A 15,037-nucleotide genomic window follows, 5' to 3' on the forward strand; every position below is an offset into this window, starting at 1 on the left:
GGTTCACCAACATATATTAGTAAAATAGAGTACAAAGAAGGAGAAAATCTTTCTAGAGGTCTACTTAGCCTTGTTGACATCTAACATTCACTAGGTTGTGTGGTATTTGTTGTTGTGGTTGTTGCATATCATGAGAAATTTTTAAAACATCATCTTTTTGAGTATCATCTAGCACTACATAATCATCTTCTTTCTTCTCATGTTACTGCAATAGATTTTTGTACAACACTTTTTCATTGAATATGACATCCGTTCTTCTCACAATTTTATGATTTTCAAAATCCCAAAGCCTATAACCAAATTCATCAATGCCATATCCAAAAAATACACATTTCTTTGAATTAGCTTCCATCTTGGTTCTATTTTGAAAATCTTTATGAGAAAATTCTTCACAACTAAAGATTTTGAGAAAAGAATAACTCACCTTCTTGCCAATCCATGCTTCCTCTAGAATAGCACAATCCAAAGGAGTAGAGGAACCTCTATTAATCATATATGCAACAATATTAACAACCTCCATACACATATTTAAGGGAAACTTAACATGTAACCTCATGCTCCTTGCACACTCTATTATTGTCCTGTTCATGCATTTAGCCACTCCAATTTCCTGTGGAGTCCTTAGAATAGTTTTCTATCTATGAATACCATTAGTGGAGCAATAATCTTCAAATTCATGTCTACAATACTCACCACCATTATCAGATCTTAGGCATTTTAATTTTCTACTAGTCTCATTTTCAACCAAGCATTTCCATTCCTTAAAAGTTTGAAATACATCATATTTCTCCCTAAGAAAATAAACCCATACTTTTCTAGTTGTATCATCAATAAATATAACATAATAATGAGAGCCACTAAGGTAAGATACCTGATCTGGTTCCCATACATCTTATGCACAATCTCTAATCTCTCACTTTAATTTTCCTTCCCACTCTTCACAAAACTCACTCTCTTTTGTTTTTCATATACACAACTTTCATAGATATCCATATTAACACATTTTAGACCTGGTAAAACTTGCTTTGAATGAAGTACTTTCATACCTTTCTTGCTCATGTGCCCAAGTTTGTTGTGCCACTCCTACAAGTTTCCTCACTCAAAATAACACCGATCACATCATCATATTTTAGGGTATTATATCCATAAACATAATAACTCACAACCATTACCAAGTCATCTTAACTTTTAGGCAAAGAACACAAAATCAAGAGAGCACTAATTTTTTCATCAAAATCATTACCCATAGAAGATAATTGACTAGTAATAATATTAAACTCATTTAAATGATCTACAATGGATCCACCTTCTACCATTTTCATATTAAATAAATGCTTCATGAGAAATACCATATTTGAATTAGAGGGCTTTTCATACAATTTCGCTAGGGTTTCCATTAGCTCTTCTATTGTCTTTGCTTTTGTAATGTCGAATGTCATTAATGCTTCTAGCATAACTAAATGCTTTCAAATGCCTTTATATCTAAAATCTTCTAGTCTTCATTTGTCATAGTTCCCTAGTTCTTAGTTTTTACTTCTAATGAATTCCATAAATCTTTTTGATAAAGATAGTCCTCCATTTGCATCGTCCATAACTAAAAGTTTTTCCTATTAAACTTGTTAACCCTCATATTACCCTGGTCTACCATCACTCCCACTCAAATGCGAGACTCCCACTTAACTGTGAGACTTTCCTATAGAGGATAACTGAAAAAATAACCTTGCTCTGATACCACTTGTTAGGATTAAACTATGGACAGAAATAATAATTACATGAAAATATAAACAATATCAGAAAATAATAGATTGCACATAAGAGAACACAAGACACCAAGATTAATGTGGTTCACCCAAACCTTGGGCTATGTCCACCAAATAGAAAGTTCAATATTATTACGATCCAATGATTACAATCTGATTACAATCCATAATCCCTTACATCTCAATACTGTTGCAAGAAGAAATTTTTGCATCACATATTATGAAAACCACTAACCCTAAGCTCTTTTTATACAAGAATTTTTACCACTTTAGGGTTATAATTAATAATTACATGTTGGTCCAAAATATTGATAAAATAGGGCTCAAAAGTTTTTTCAGGGGTGATGCCTCGAGCCCCAAAGAATTATGAAGTATGTATAGTACTTCCCTGATTGATGACCACAAACTAATAGGTTTATAGTTTGAAAGAAGAGGATGGGGGTAAGAAATTATTTAAATCCAAGTTAGTGGTAAAAGGATTTGCACAAAAAAAGGGCATTGATTTTGATGAGATATTTTCTCATATTGTTAAAATGACTTTTATTCGCACTATTTTAAGTATTATAGCTATTGAAGATTTTCATTTGGAGTAGCTTGATGTTAAAACTATTGAAAATTAGAATCAAAATAATGGGGACAATAGATCACAAAAAGATAACCTTCAGTATTCATATGATCTGGCTGCACAGTAATACATATTAGATAGCTTCTATAAATAGAGGACTTCCAGCTACAAACAAAGAGTCTAGAGAATACATGTGAATGGTGTAATGTGACAACACTAACACTTAACAAACTTGCCATGTGTTTGGAGACATATTCAATCATACACACGCATGGTGAAGTTAACTGTAGTTTCAGTTGCAATAGAAGAAAGACATGAATTTGGTCTATCCCAACACTCTCCCTTAATTTCTACCATTAAAGACTCTTTATGTGGATAAAAATATATTAAGAAATTCAAATAGAATAGGTCCTAGCATTGAGCTTTGTTAAGTACCCTTTCTACAACATAAATTCTTTGGTTTCCCTTCTCATTATTAGTTTGTTCCTTGTGTCATTATGATATGGGTTTTTAACCAATTGACCCATAACCATTTGGGATTTTCCCCAACTAATGAAATTGATTTTCTTTTGGGTTTCTTAGTCAAACAAGTGGTTTTGGCTTACCACAAACCTTTCAAAAAACTTTTAGGTTTTGCACCCAAACAAGTGCTTTTGGCTTACCACAAGCCCTTCAAAACTTTTAGATTTTTCACCTAAACAAGTGGTTTTGGCCTACCACAAAGCATTCAAGATGTTTAGGTTTTTCACCTAAACAAGTGGTTTTGGTTTACCAAAAACCCTTCCTACTTTGAAAAAAAATTATTCCAATGATGGGGAAACCAGCTCTAAAGTTTTCTCATGCATAAAAAAAAACTTGTGAGGTGTTGAGCAAAACCCATAATGTACCTCTTAGTACAAATGTCACTATTTTGATCTTCATTACTTTTAACTTATTAATTCAATATACACATCATTAGTTTTTTCCAATTCTTAGAGTGGGAAACCTTTCTTCCTCTTCCTTTAATTGACAACAAGGCTCCTAGAAATGTTAAATATTTCTCACACAATACACAACTAGTCTGTTCAATCTTTATTTCCTTTGGTGGCAACTTTTCTATCTTCAACCAACTTCTCTCAACACTAGAAGTTTAGATTGTATCTTCACAAGTTCTCTTCATTCCAGAAATTGACTTCAATGATCAACCTTTCTTTTCATTTGGCAATAACATATCTTCTATCTCACATTTTCTTAAACAACATCTTCATGAATCAATAAAGATTAAAAAAATGACATATTTAAATAAAATCACAATCCAAAATATCTAACAAATCTAATACCATATTGAAAATTAGAACCAAAATAATTATGACAACAGCTCATAAAAATATAAATTTCAATATTCATATGATCTAGCTGCACAATAATACAGATTAGATAGCCTCTATAAATAGAGGACATCGAACTACAAACAAAGAGTGTAGAGCATACATGTGGATGGTGTAATGTGACAGTACTAACACTTAACAAACTTGCCATGTGTTTGGAGACATATTCAATCATTCACACGTGGTGGAGTTAACTATAGTTTCAGTTGCAATAGGATAAAGATGTGGACTTGGTCCATTCCAATAAAAACAACCTTTTTCCATGGTGATTTGGATGAAGAGATATATATGGCACAACCACAAGGATTTGAGGTCAAAGGTAAGTAGAACTAAGTGTGTAGATTGAAGAAAAGTTTATATGACTTGAAGCAAGAACGTCAGCAATGATATCTAAAATTTGACAAGCATATGCATAATCATGGATATAGTAGGTGTCATTCAGATCATTGTGTTTATTTTAAGAGGTTGGATGATGAAAACTATATTATTTTATGTTTATATGTTGATGATATGCTTATATTTGGGTCTAACATGGATCACCTTAAGGGGTTAAAGGAATAGTTAGCACATTCATTTGCTATGAAGGATTTGGAGGCAAAATGACAAATCTTTGGTATGAAGATTTGGAGAGATAGGAAAAATAGAAAATTGAGAAGGTTTTGCAATGTTTCTCAATGGAGAATGCTAAAGCTGTCAACACACCTTTACCTAGTCATTTGACATTGACTAAGGAGATGTGTCTAAAGACACAAGAAAAGGAGGATAAGATGTCCAAGCTAACCTATGCTTCAACTATAGGAACCTTGATGTATGTTATGGTATGTATTAGGCTAGATATTACACATATAGTGGGAGTTGTTAGTAGGTATATGAGTCATCCAGGGATTGAGCATTGGAATGCAAGTTAAATGAATTCTTAGATATTTGAGAGGAACATCCAGTAAGTGTTTACATTTTGGGGGATCTACTACTACTTTATAGGGCTATGTTGAGTTAGATTTTGCAGGGGATATTTATACCATGCAGAGTACTACAGGTTATGTATTTACTATTGGTGGGGCAACATTGATCTAGGCTTCTCGATTGTAGAAGGTTAATGCTTTATCCACTATAGAGGTAGAGTATGTTGCTACTATAGAGGAAGCCAAGGAGATGATATGGCTTCAGTTCTTCATGGACAAATTGGGACACCCATAGAGGGATAATTATTTATTTGCAGATAGCTAGAGTGCCATTCATCTTGCAAAGAATTCTACTCTACATTCAAAAACCAAACACATAAAGTTGTGGTACCATTTCATTTGGTCAATTTTGGATGATGGAAAGTTAAAGTTGGAGAAGATATATACAGATGATAATCTAATAGATATGTTTATCAAGGCAGTAATAAGGGAGAAGATGAACTCCTCTTCAACTTCAGTTAGTCTTTTAGACTGAATAGAATAAAAAAACAATATTAGCTACAGGTTTAGCAGTGCTATGATCGGACTCCAAGTGGGAGGTTATTGTTGTGGAGTCTGATTAGTCTCCAAGTGGGAGATTTTTGTGATGTGGAGCCTAATCAAACTCAGAGGTTTATTTGATGCGGTTTATCCCCATATTATTTCTATGAGGGTTTGGGCACAACACCCCCAAGATAGGGTCAAGGGGTAGCACCTCAAGTGGGCTCCAATTTATAGTACAAGGTGGGATCAAGGGGAAATGCCCCCACAGGGGTTTTTAGGGGTGCATTGCCCCATGAGGGTTTTCAGGGGCAACACCCCTAAAGCCAAAAATGACCTTATATTGTAAAAGATGTTGGCTGCCCTAATTTTGTAAATGGAAAAAGCTTGTATAAAAAAGCTTAGGGTTAGAGATTTCATAATGTATGGTGATATTGTAGCTTCTTACGGTAGTATTGAGCTATAAGGGATTGTAGATTTTAATCACTAGATAATAATAATATTGAACTTACTATTGGTAGATGAAGCCCATGGATTGCATGAACCGTGTTAAATCTTGGTGTCTTGTGTTCTCTTTTGTATGATCTATTATTTTTGTCCATGGTTAATCCTAACAATGTTTATTTGGGAACTCCATAATGAGAGGGTGATCAATGACTAAGGGTGCATCAACCAAATGTTCTACAATAGCTTGTCCTTTGATTGCCTTTTTGTTGATGTATTGAATTTTGAATTCACTAAGAAGCATGGCCCATTTTGCTAGGTGACCTATGAGTGTTGTGCATGATAGCACGTATTTAAAAAGATCAATCTTGGAGATAAGTTGCACAATATGACTCAACATGTAATGGTGAAGTTTCTAAGTGGAAAAAAACACAACTAAAAAAGATTTTTCCATAGGCATGTCATTAAGTTCATAACCAACTAGAGTGTGGCTAATGTAGTAGATAGCTCATTCTTTCCCTTTGTCATCAAGTTGTGTAAGGAGTGCACCTAATGTTGTTGGGGTAGTTGTTATGTATAATATTAATGATCTCTTGACAACTGATAGAACTAGGTTAGGTAGGTTAACCAAGTATTACTTGATCTATTCAAAGTTGCATTGGCAAATAGGATCCCATCTGAAATTTTGATCATTTTTAAGAAAATGTGTGAATGGATAACATTTATTTGTGAGCTTTGAGATGAATCTTCAGATTGATTGCAACATCCCTTGGAGAGAGAAAATTTGTTGCAGTGTTTTCGAAGGAGACATATCCATGATGGTTTTGACCTTCTGGGAGTCAATTTCAATGTCATACCTTGATATGATAATGATCCGATGGATAATTTCAGTGAAAATTGAAGTGTCTTATTTCTCTCTAGAATTTGCACCATCAAAAAGATCTCAACATCCTGATTCCAACGCAACTTGAACAGACAAAAACAAAGTCCGAATGGAGAAGTTACGCTCGGTCAAAGTTTTGGTCAACAGGCAGACCAGAGGGCTAGATAAGAGGCAAAATTAGACCATCTTGAAAGTGGTCAACAATGGACGTCAAATCAAAGATCTCGTCACAAGCTTTCCAATGACGTTCGTTTCGTCAAAAACGGACTTCATATGTGAAAGTTATGGTTGTTTGAAGTTGGAGGCAAATTTTTTTTTTTTTGGTAACATCATCATGATGTCAGCATAGTGACATGGCAATTTTGAAATTTGGCAATTTTGAAATTTGGGTGGCAAAAGTTTTGGTTATGAGATTCGAACTCATAACCACCCTCTCCTTATCTTCCTTCTTCACCGCTACACCACTCGCTCATGTTTACTATTAATAGTTGGCGGTTTTTGATAAACCATTACCTGTGCTAAATGGTTATAAAAAGCCAACGGTGGGCTTTGAACCCGCAACCGCCGGCCCACCAAAATCTCTTCCCACCGGTGTGCTATTGTTGTTTCTTAATATATAATTGGCACTTGTTTAATTTAACCATTAGCTTAACCGCCAACCTTATTAAAATAAGGTTAATTTGTTAATTTGTTGCCCTAAAATTAACATGAAGCCAAATCTTCAAAAATGGCTAAAGGGTATTTTCAAGGGGTGATTGTTAAAAGGCCCTATTTTTATATTTTATGGTTTTAGCCTAATTATGGCTAATTTTATGTATACAAGGGGTATTAGGCCTTTTGTAAAGGCATTCAGGTGGTGAGAACAGGAGAATGTTTAAGAGATTTTTGAAGACTATTCTACATGTCGAGGGCATGTTATGCTGATGTGTTTAAGGGAATAAGTCTTGGTGCATAATTTGTAATTGATTTTTGGAGATTAATCGGATCAGTCGTACTCTATTGGAGCCGACCCAGAGACGTAGTCACATTTGTGGCGAACTCCGAAATCAAACTTTGTTTGCACTCTCTATCTTCTTCTCTCTCAATTCTATTTATTTCACCTTAAATTCTTTAGTTTTAATGCATAATTTCAGTTATGTATAAATGAATTAAGACTTCTGCTGAGTTGTGTTTTTATTTAAGCATTCAATACAACAATTAGTCTAGATCCGTCCATCAGATCAGATAAAACCTAGGAGCTTGCCAGATGTGACATTGAAGACACATTTCTTGGGGTTGAGCATGAGATGATACTTGGCCAACTAATCAAACACTTCCTCAAGGTGAGATAGGTGATCGAGGGCATTGAGAGATTTGACCAAGATGTCACTCACATAGTCTTTAAGGGTTTTATAGGTGAGATCATGGAAGATGATCATTATAGTTCACTTATAGGTTGCCCTTGCATTCTTTAACCCAAATGGCATTATGTTGTAACAAAGGGTTCCCCAAGGGGTGATGAATGTTGTCTTATGTTGATATTCTTTTGCTATCTGAATTTGATTATATTCAAAAAAATCATCCATGAGAGACAAGAGCTCATGGCCTGCTATAAGGTCGACAATCATGTCTATATTTGGTAAAGGGAAATCATCTTTAAGACAAGCCTTATTGAGATCTCTAAAATTTGTGCAAATTCTAAATAATTAATTGGGTAGATGATCTTTGTATCTAACATCTTTCCTAACTCCACTTTGACTAGTAAAGAGACTTTGGGATACATCTTCAAGAGTTTTAGTTTGACTTGTTTGACCTTTGGGTCTATGACCAAATGATGTACCACTAGCTTAGGATCTAGTCCTAGCATGTCTTGATAAGACCATGCAAATCAACTAATGTTTCCTAAAGTACCTCAATGAGAAGATCTACTTATTCTAATGGTAAGGATGCTGCAATGTATGTGATCCTTAGGGTCTTTATTAGACTACTATTGAATGGTCTAGTGTTCTCTATTAGGATTGATGATACTGTAGGCCTATGATCTTGTGGGGAAGGATGAAATATCCATCCTTAGGTGCCTTAGAGAGGTTTTCACTAAAGAATATGTCCTTTATCTTTATTTCATTTTTTGAATGATTCGGTGGTGCTCCAAAAGAGTTTTCACTAGGGGATACCTTTGCTTTTCATTTTTGATTTTTGATTTTCTTTCTTTTTATCATTTTTGCAACTAGAGATTTTATCCTCCCCAAATTAAGCCTTTGGGTCCAATTTGCAGATGTAAGCTAATTGTGGTGGTGGCTTTTTGTGTGGTATCATAGCTCTAATGAATCTGAGGAGTGCATGCTCCAAAGAGAACTCGTCGACATGAATAACACTTGGTTGGTCCTAATCAATGAGTTCAAGATGAGTGAGGGGAAGGTGTATGAGGTTTATGGGTAGTTCATAGAGTGCAAAGGCTCCTAAAATAAGTTCATCAAGGAAAATATCATTGTAGGATTTCTTTTCAACTTCCTTAGGGATGTCTTGGACTTGCACAAAGTTTATTTCGATGTTTAAAAATGCATGACCATCTTTAGTAGTGCCCCTAGTTACAATGAATTCATAGCCTATAAATTTATTCTTCTCCTTGTAGGATTCTATAGGTTGTCTAATGCCTAACACTTCATGCCCCAGGTCACCCCTTTGATAATCCCACTATTTTGTAGCACGGTGGTTTGACTTTGAATATTTCTGTCCAAAATATTCAAGGAGCTCTTTACCTTTTGGAGGTGGTTCTTTGTATAACCATGTGCTAATGTTAGGGGTTGTTTCTTCACCATTAAGGATCCCATTGGCAACAAATTTCTTGGGTTTGAGTTGTTTTAGCTAAAGATTTGTGTCTACCTTTGGCCCCTAATAGGTCATGCTACCTTATGTATGTGGATCAAGTGGTCGAGCACCAACAAAAAAGGCATCTAAGAGACTATATTCACCACAATCTTGGTAGTTGATCTTAATCATGGAGAGTGTGGATGATAAGATGGTATTGAGATAATGACAAGTACTAAAGGAGCTATCTATGGAGGTGCCAATCACAATTCTAGGGCATTAGTTTTTATAGGGTGCTTCTACTACATTGCAATATATCAAGGGTTCTTGATCAGTGTTGATGGTTATCTTAGTGCCATGATGGGAAAATTTGATGCACTAATGATAAGTAGAGGGGACGACCTTCATAGCATGAATCCATGGTCAACTAAGGAGGATATTGGAGGGTAGGTTATGATTAGCTACATGACAAACTAACTCTTGAGTAGCAAGACCAACTCTGATAAGTAGTAAGATAGATCCTTTAGTGGTCTGCTCCAAGTTATTGTAGGCTTTGATAGTGATGAATTCATTTATGATATTGACCTTAATGTAGCATGCTTGTTTGATGAACTTTATAGTACATAGATTTAAGGCTAATCCATTATCTATCATGCCCCTTTTAACATCAAAGTCAAAAACCATGATGACTATGCAGAGTGGAAGGATATGATCTGGCTCAACAACTAGGATGTTGGAGGTTTTGAAGGATAATATAAATGATGTGGAGAGATGACCTACCAAGTTTCAAAATTTGGTGGCATTGATATTAGTAGGAACACAAGATTTGTGTAGAGCACTACCAATGATTTCCTTGTAAAGTAGGATATTGCACAAAAGATCTAAAATAGAGATTTGGGCTAGCATCTTCCCAAGGTGTTTGAAGATATTATACTAGGGTCCTGATGGGGTAGGTGCAAATGGTCCAACTATGTGAGTTGAGTTCTTCTTGTGGTAACTGCACATTGGTTATATGGGCCTTTGATATTTATCACATTTATAGAAGGCTCTATCTGAGATATGTATCCAATCAAATTAACATACACTAAGTATGTTGATGTATAGTTTAGTGACTTATCACAATTTTCACCTTGTTTGGTCTAAAAAATATTTGGTTTGTTATTGATGTTATTTTTTGCATGGGTCTTGCTGATGTTATTTTTGTGCGAGGGAATTTATTTTGGTAGATCAATAATCCTGCATTCAAAGAGACTTGTGCCCCCACTACGATTTCCTTTTGATCAATGAGGTCTTGTGCACAATCCTTGAGTTGCATACACTTAAAGGTGGGATTCCCTTTAATATAGTGAAATTTGCAAAACTCACTTTCTCTATACCAGGATGCCCTTGATTGATTGTGATCTAATGGTTGTGTCTATGGATGTTGGATAAGATTATCTTTGGCCAACTTTTCAAAAATGATGTTAAGTGGCTCCCCTAAAGGGGTGTATACTCAAGACTGCTTTTGGATTTGTGACCTTGGCCCAATAATGATAGTAATGACATTGGTTTGATTTTGAGGATTGGGTGCGTGTGTACTGTGTTGATTGGGTTTTGATGGAGGTTTTTGATAATATTGCTAGTATGCATTTTGCTAATAAGCCAACTATTGTTATTGTGATATTTTTTGATAAGGAGTATTTGGTGTGCTAGGTGGTTCTCTGACCACATGAAATTTTTAGGTGTCTATGGCACCATCAGTGACTATGGCTTTGTTTTTGTTCCAATACAATGATTTTTCATTGTATTATCCTTGTTCTTGGGTTTTTTCCTTGTAAATTTTTATGACACCATCTTTTATGAGTCCATGCTCAAGGTTCATCTCTTTTTCCTTGATGTCTTTGTATGTTTGCAAGCAATTTATAACCATGTACTACACAAGACTAGGATGTGCATTGTTAGAACATCTTGACAAGGTGACAGTCAAGTATGGTACATATTCACAAGGTGGCATTTGAGTATGTTGCATGAGATTTGAGTTTTGAGAGTTTTCCATCACCATAAGTAATTAGTGATGCTTTCCCCTCCATTTTGTTTGGTGTTGACTAGATCTACAACAGATAACTCAGTTTCAACTAGGTAAGCATATTGGGCCACAAAGGTTTTTGAAAGATCAACGAAGGTACTAATTATGCCCTGGGGTATGTGACAAAACCATTCAACATCGGGGCCTCCTAGACTTTTAGGAAAAAGATGCATGAGGAATATATCATTGTAAGACACTTCTTGGAAATGCATATAAAAATATTTGACATGTGTGATTGAATCTCCTTTCCCCCTGAATTCATCAAATTTAGGGATTTCAAAGTGTTTAGGGATGGGTGTCATTTTTATAGTCTTGTCAAATGGACACAGACAATCATTTTCAAACTTGAAGGTCTTGGATTTGGTTCCACCCTTGAGTTCTTTTAGGGAACTTTTCATTTCTTCCCACTTAGGGTTGATAGGTGTTATTTTTTGTTGCCCCCAATCTTGTTGCCCTCGATGGAGGATATGTATTGAATGTCATAGGTGAATGTAGGTGGCTTTGGTTTGTATACTACGCTAGATGAATTTTGGATTGTGCTATTGCTGGGATGAGATTTTTGAAATGGTGGTTGGACATATTGTTGTTCTTACTAGATATAGTTTTGATAGGGTGGTTGTTGTAGTGGAGGGTAGATATGAGACTATTATCCAATTGGAGGATTTTGTATGGAGGTTTGGACATGTAACGACTTGATGTAGGAGCATCCAGAGGTATAAGGGCAATCCTATGTCACCCAAAAGAAATGTACTTAGACTTAGTTTCTGTTTCATGTCTTTACATTTTTGGATACCCATTTGGCTCAAATAAAGGTTCCAACTCTCATAGTTCAACTATCAGTGCGTTTGAAAATTCCAAAAAATAGGAGCATGTATTTGGGCCATCATTTTGATAAACTAGAAGGTGTGAATTGGCTAGATGAATGTAATCATGATTTAGAGCATTCCAGAAAAAGAATCAGGTCAATAGGCCCCACGGTTTGAAAGTTATTGCCATTTTTTGAGTTTTGGAGACTTCCTAAGAATGCTTCAAAGTTAGGTTTGGAGCATTAAATGACCTCAAAAAGGGTCAAAAAATGGGGGACAAGCAAAGCTTGTCCATAGGGCTATAGAGCGCTTTGAGAGCTTTTCAAAAATGTAAACGGTTCGTCAATCGGAGCTACAGTTCAAAAGTTATGCCTCTTGGAAGTTCGGCTACCGTTTTTGGATTCTTCTAGATTTGCACCGACTTCTAACGCAGCTTCTGGAACCTTCTGTTTTGTCGATGGATGCCTACTAGAACTTTCTAGAATGTACTCCTAGTCCTTAACCCTCCGGGGTCTATTTAAGGAGATTTCTGGCATTGTAAAAGGCAGTTCGGATTGGAGCTTGAGAGGAGGTGCTAAAAGGAGAAATATTCTCCAGATTTATGCTATTGTAAGCCCGTAGGGCATGTTTTGAAGTTTATTTTCTCTGCACTATTTGTACTAGCTTATTTTCTCAGTTAATATAATTCCCCTTTTCTATTGTGTCCATTCTATTGTTGGGTTGTGTCCCCATCACGACTATAGTGGGATTTTTTGGAAGGGTAGTGGTGTTGCTATAGTTTTGAATTGTGTGCCCGACTAAGGTGGCAACTGGGAGTTGTATGAAGCCAAATATTTAGTGTAAGGAAATGTGTCTATTGGTGACATTGATTGGTATGGTATTGCCTGGTTTCTTTCTAGAGGTGACATGGAAAAATATTTTGTGATGGTAGGTATGAGGTTGATGAAGGATGGTGGTTGTAGTGCCTGCCCCTAAGTCGCATTTCAATTATCATTGCCAAACTCTTTTAGGCCAATTTTATACTTGATGATTAGTAGCATTGCTTTCAAATTTTTAGATGTCATTTCAGATTTAGTTGATTATATGATGAGATTACTTAGTACTCTATATTTCATGCATGTATGATGATTATTCAGTATTTTCAATTACTGATGATGATTACTTAGATGGTTTATTATCACATGTGTCTTCTTATGGATACTTACCCCATACTGAATGTGTATGGTGCGCGTGTTTATTTTCTTTATGTATGGCATTTTTGATGTGGTTAAGGAAGGGAGTCGTAGTCACTTGCTAGTCGAGATCTACACGATGCACCACTTCTTGCCATTGCTTGTTTAGCTTAGAATATTGTGTCTATACATGTGTGGATTTTATGCAGGTTGCAAGTACTAGGTATCGACTTCCTTGAATTGCTAGGATGAGCGTATCCTATCACATTATCTCAATGGTAAGAGGGGAGATAAATCCTAAGTCCAAATCCTAAACACTTTAGCCATTTGTCCTGCTTGATAAATAGGACAAGTACCCTAGTTGAGTACCCTCTGAATGCTTCGAATGATGTTAATTTGTGATTATAATCCTTTGTTTAATTTAGTATGTGTTTTGCTATGATGGGTTTTTGTATGTTGTCTTTAGGAGTCTTTGGTGTACTTTCTATTAATTAATTAATTAAAAAGATTAATTAATGATTTAATTTAATAGAAGATTATTATGATATTTTAATATTTAATTATATTTAATTAATTGAGAAATTAATTAAATAAAAAGAATTGAATTTGGAGATTAAAGTTATAAGGATAAATTTAGAACATGATAATATTTATTTAATTTAATAATAGTATATTTAGAGTTCATTTTTAAATAAATGCCAAATATTATTGTTATTTAAGTTAATTAAATATTTTATCAGTTAAGTTTCTAAAATAAATTAAAAGTAAAAAATAAATTAAAAAAACTATTAAAAGATTCTAGATCGCATGATGCGAGCATGAGTTGAAAATAAAAGAAATTAATTAAAAAGATAAAATAAGTGAAATTAATAATATAAAGTGCACATGAGATTAAAAGTAATAAATTAATTAAAAATAGAAGTCAAGTGGAAAACTAAATAAAGTTATTTAATAATTCATTTAATGTGCATTAAAAGATAAAGCAAAGATTAATAAAAGTTAATTTTGAGTTTGAGTCTTGTGAGCAAAGAGTCCTCTCGAGTGAATGCACAATTAGTGCCTCGATTTGATGAGAAAACTCCTTATCACAACTTTGGGGTTCATTTTTGAGGGACAAGAATTTTGGGAGACATCTTTTGGTAGCGAATTTCAGAAGGAGAATTCTAAGAAAAATTTTCAGAGGAACGCTATTGAAGATGAGCGAATTCTCTCACAGTTTTTGGGGGTTTTCATATTAGCATCAGGATTAGGTAGGGTCTTGTGCTTTGATCGCTGATTAATTTCGTAGTTATCCTTTCCTGTCTTCTTTGTGTTTGTGGATTGTAAAATCCAAATTCTCTGTGATGGAAGTTTAAGCATTGTGAATTTTTAGATGCTTGTCAATTAACTACTCTATACATAGGGATTAGAAAAGAAAAACGGAGAAACCCTCGTTTCTAGATTAAAGAATTATTGTATTTAATTTGGGTGGGATCTAAAATTAAAAAGAAAATTGATTGGTTGCTCAAATTTTTCCTATTAGGTTAAAATTGCAAGTTTATATTAAAAAAAATAAAAAATTTAAATAATAATAATAATAATAATGATTAATGTGAGGGGGGGGAGGTAATGGTATTAAAACCGTATTTAATAAATTTTAAATAAATAAAGATGTTTTAATAAAAACATTTATAAAAATATTTATATTTAAATTTTTATAAAAAAATAAATAAAAATGAATTGGGAAGCGGGGGGGGGGTTTACTCC

This window comes from Cupressus sempervirens, chromosome 8 (genome assembly GCF_028749045.1).
Source record: "Cupressus sempervirens isolate cs-2001-9-10 chromosome 8, ASM2874904v1, whole genome shotgun sequence".
NCBI lineage: Eukaryota > Viridiplantae > Streptophyta > Pinopsida > Cupressales > Cupressaceae > Cupressus > Cupressus sempervirens.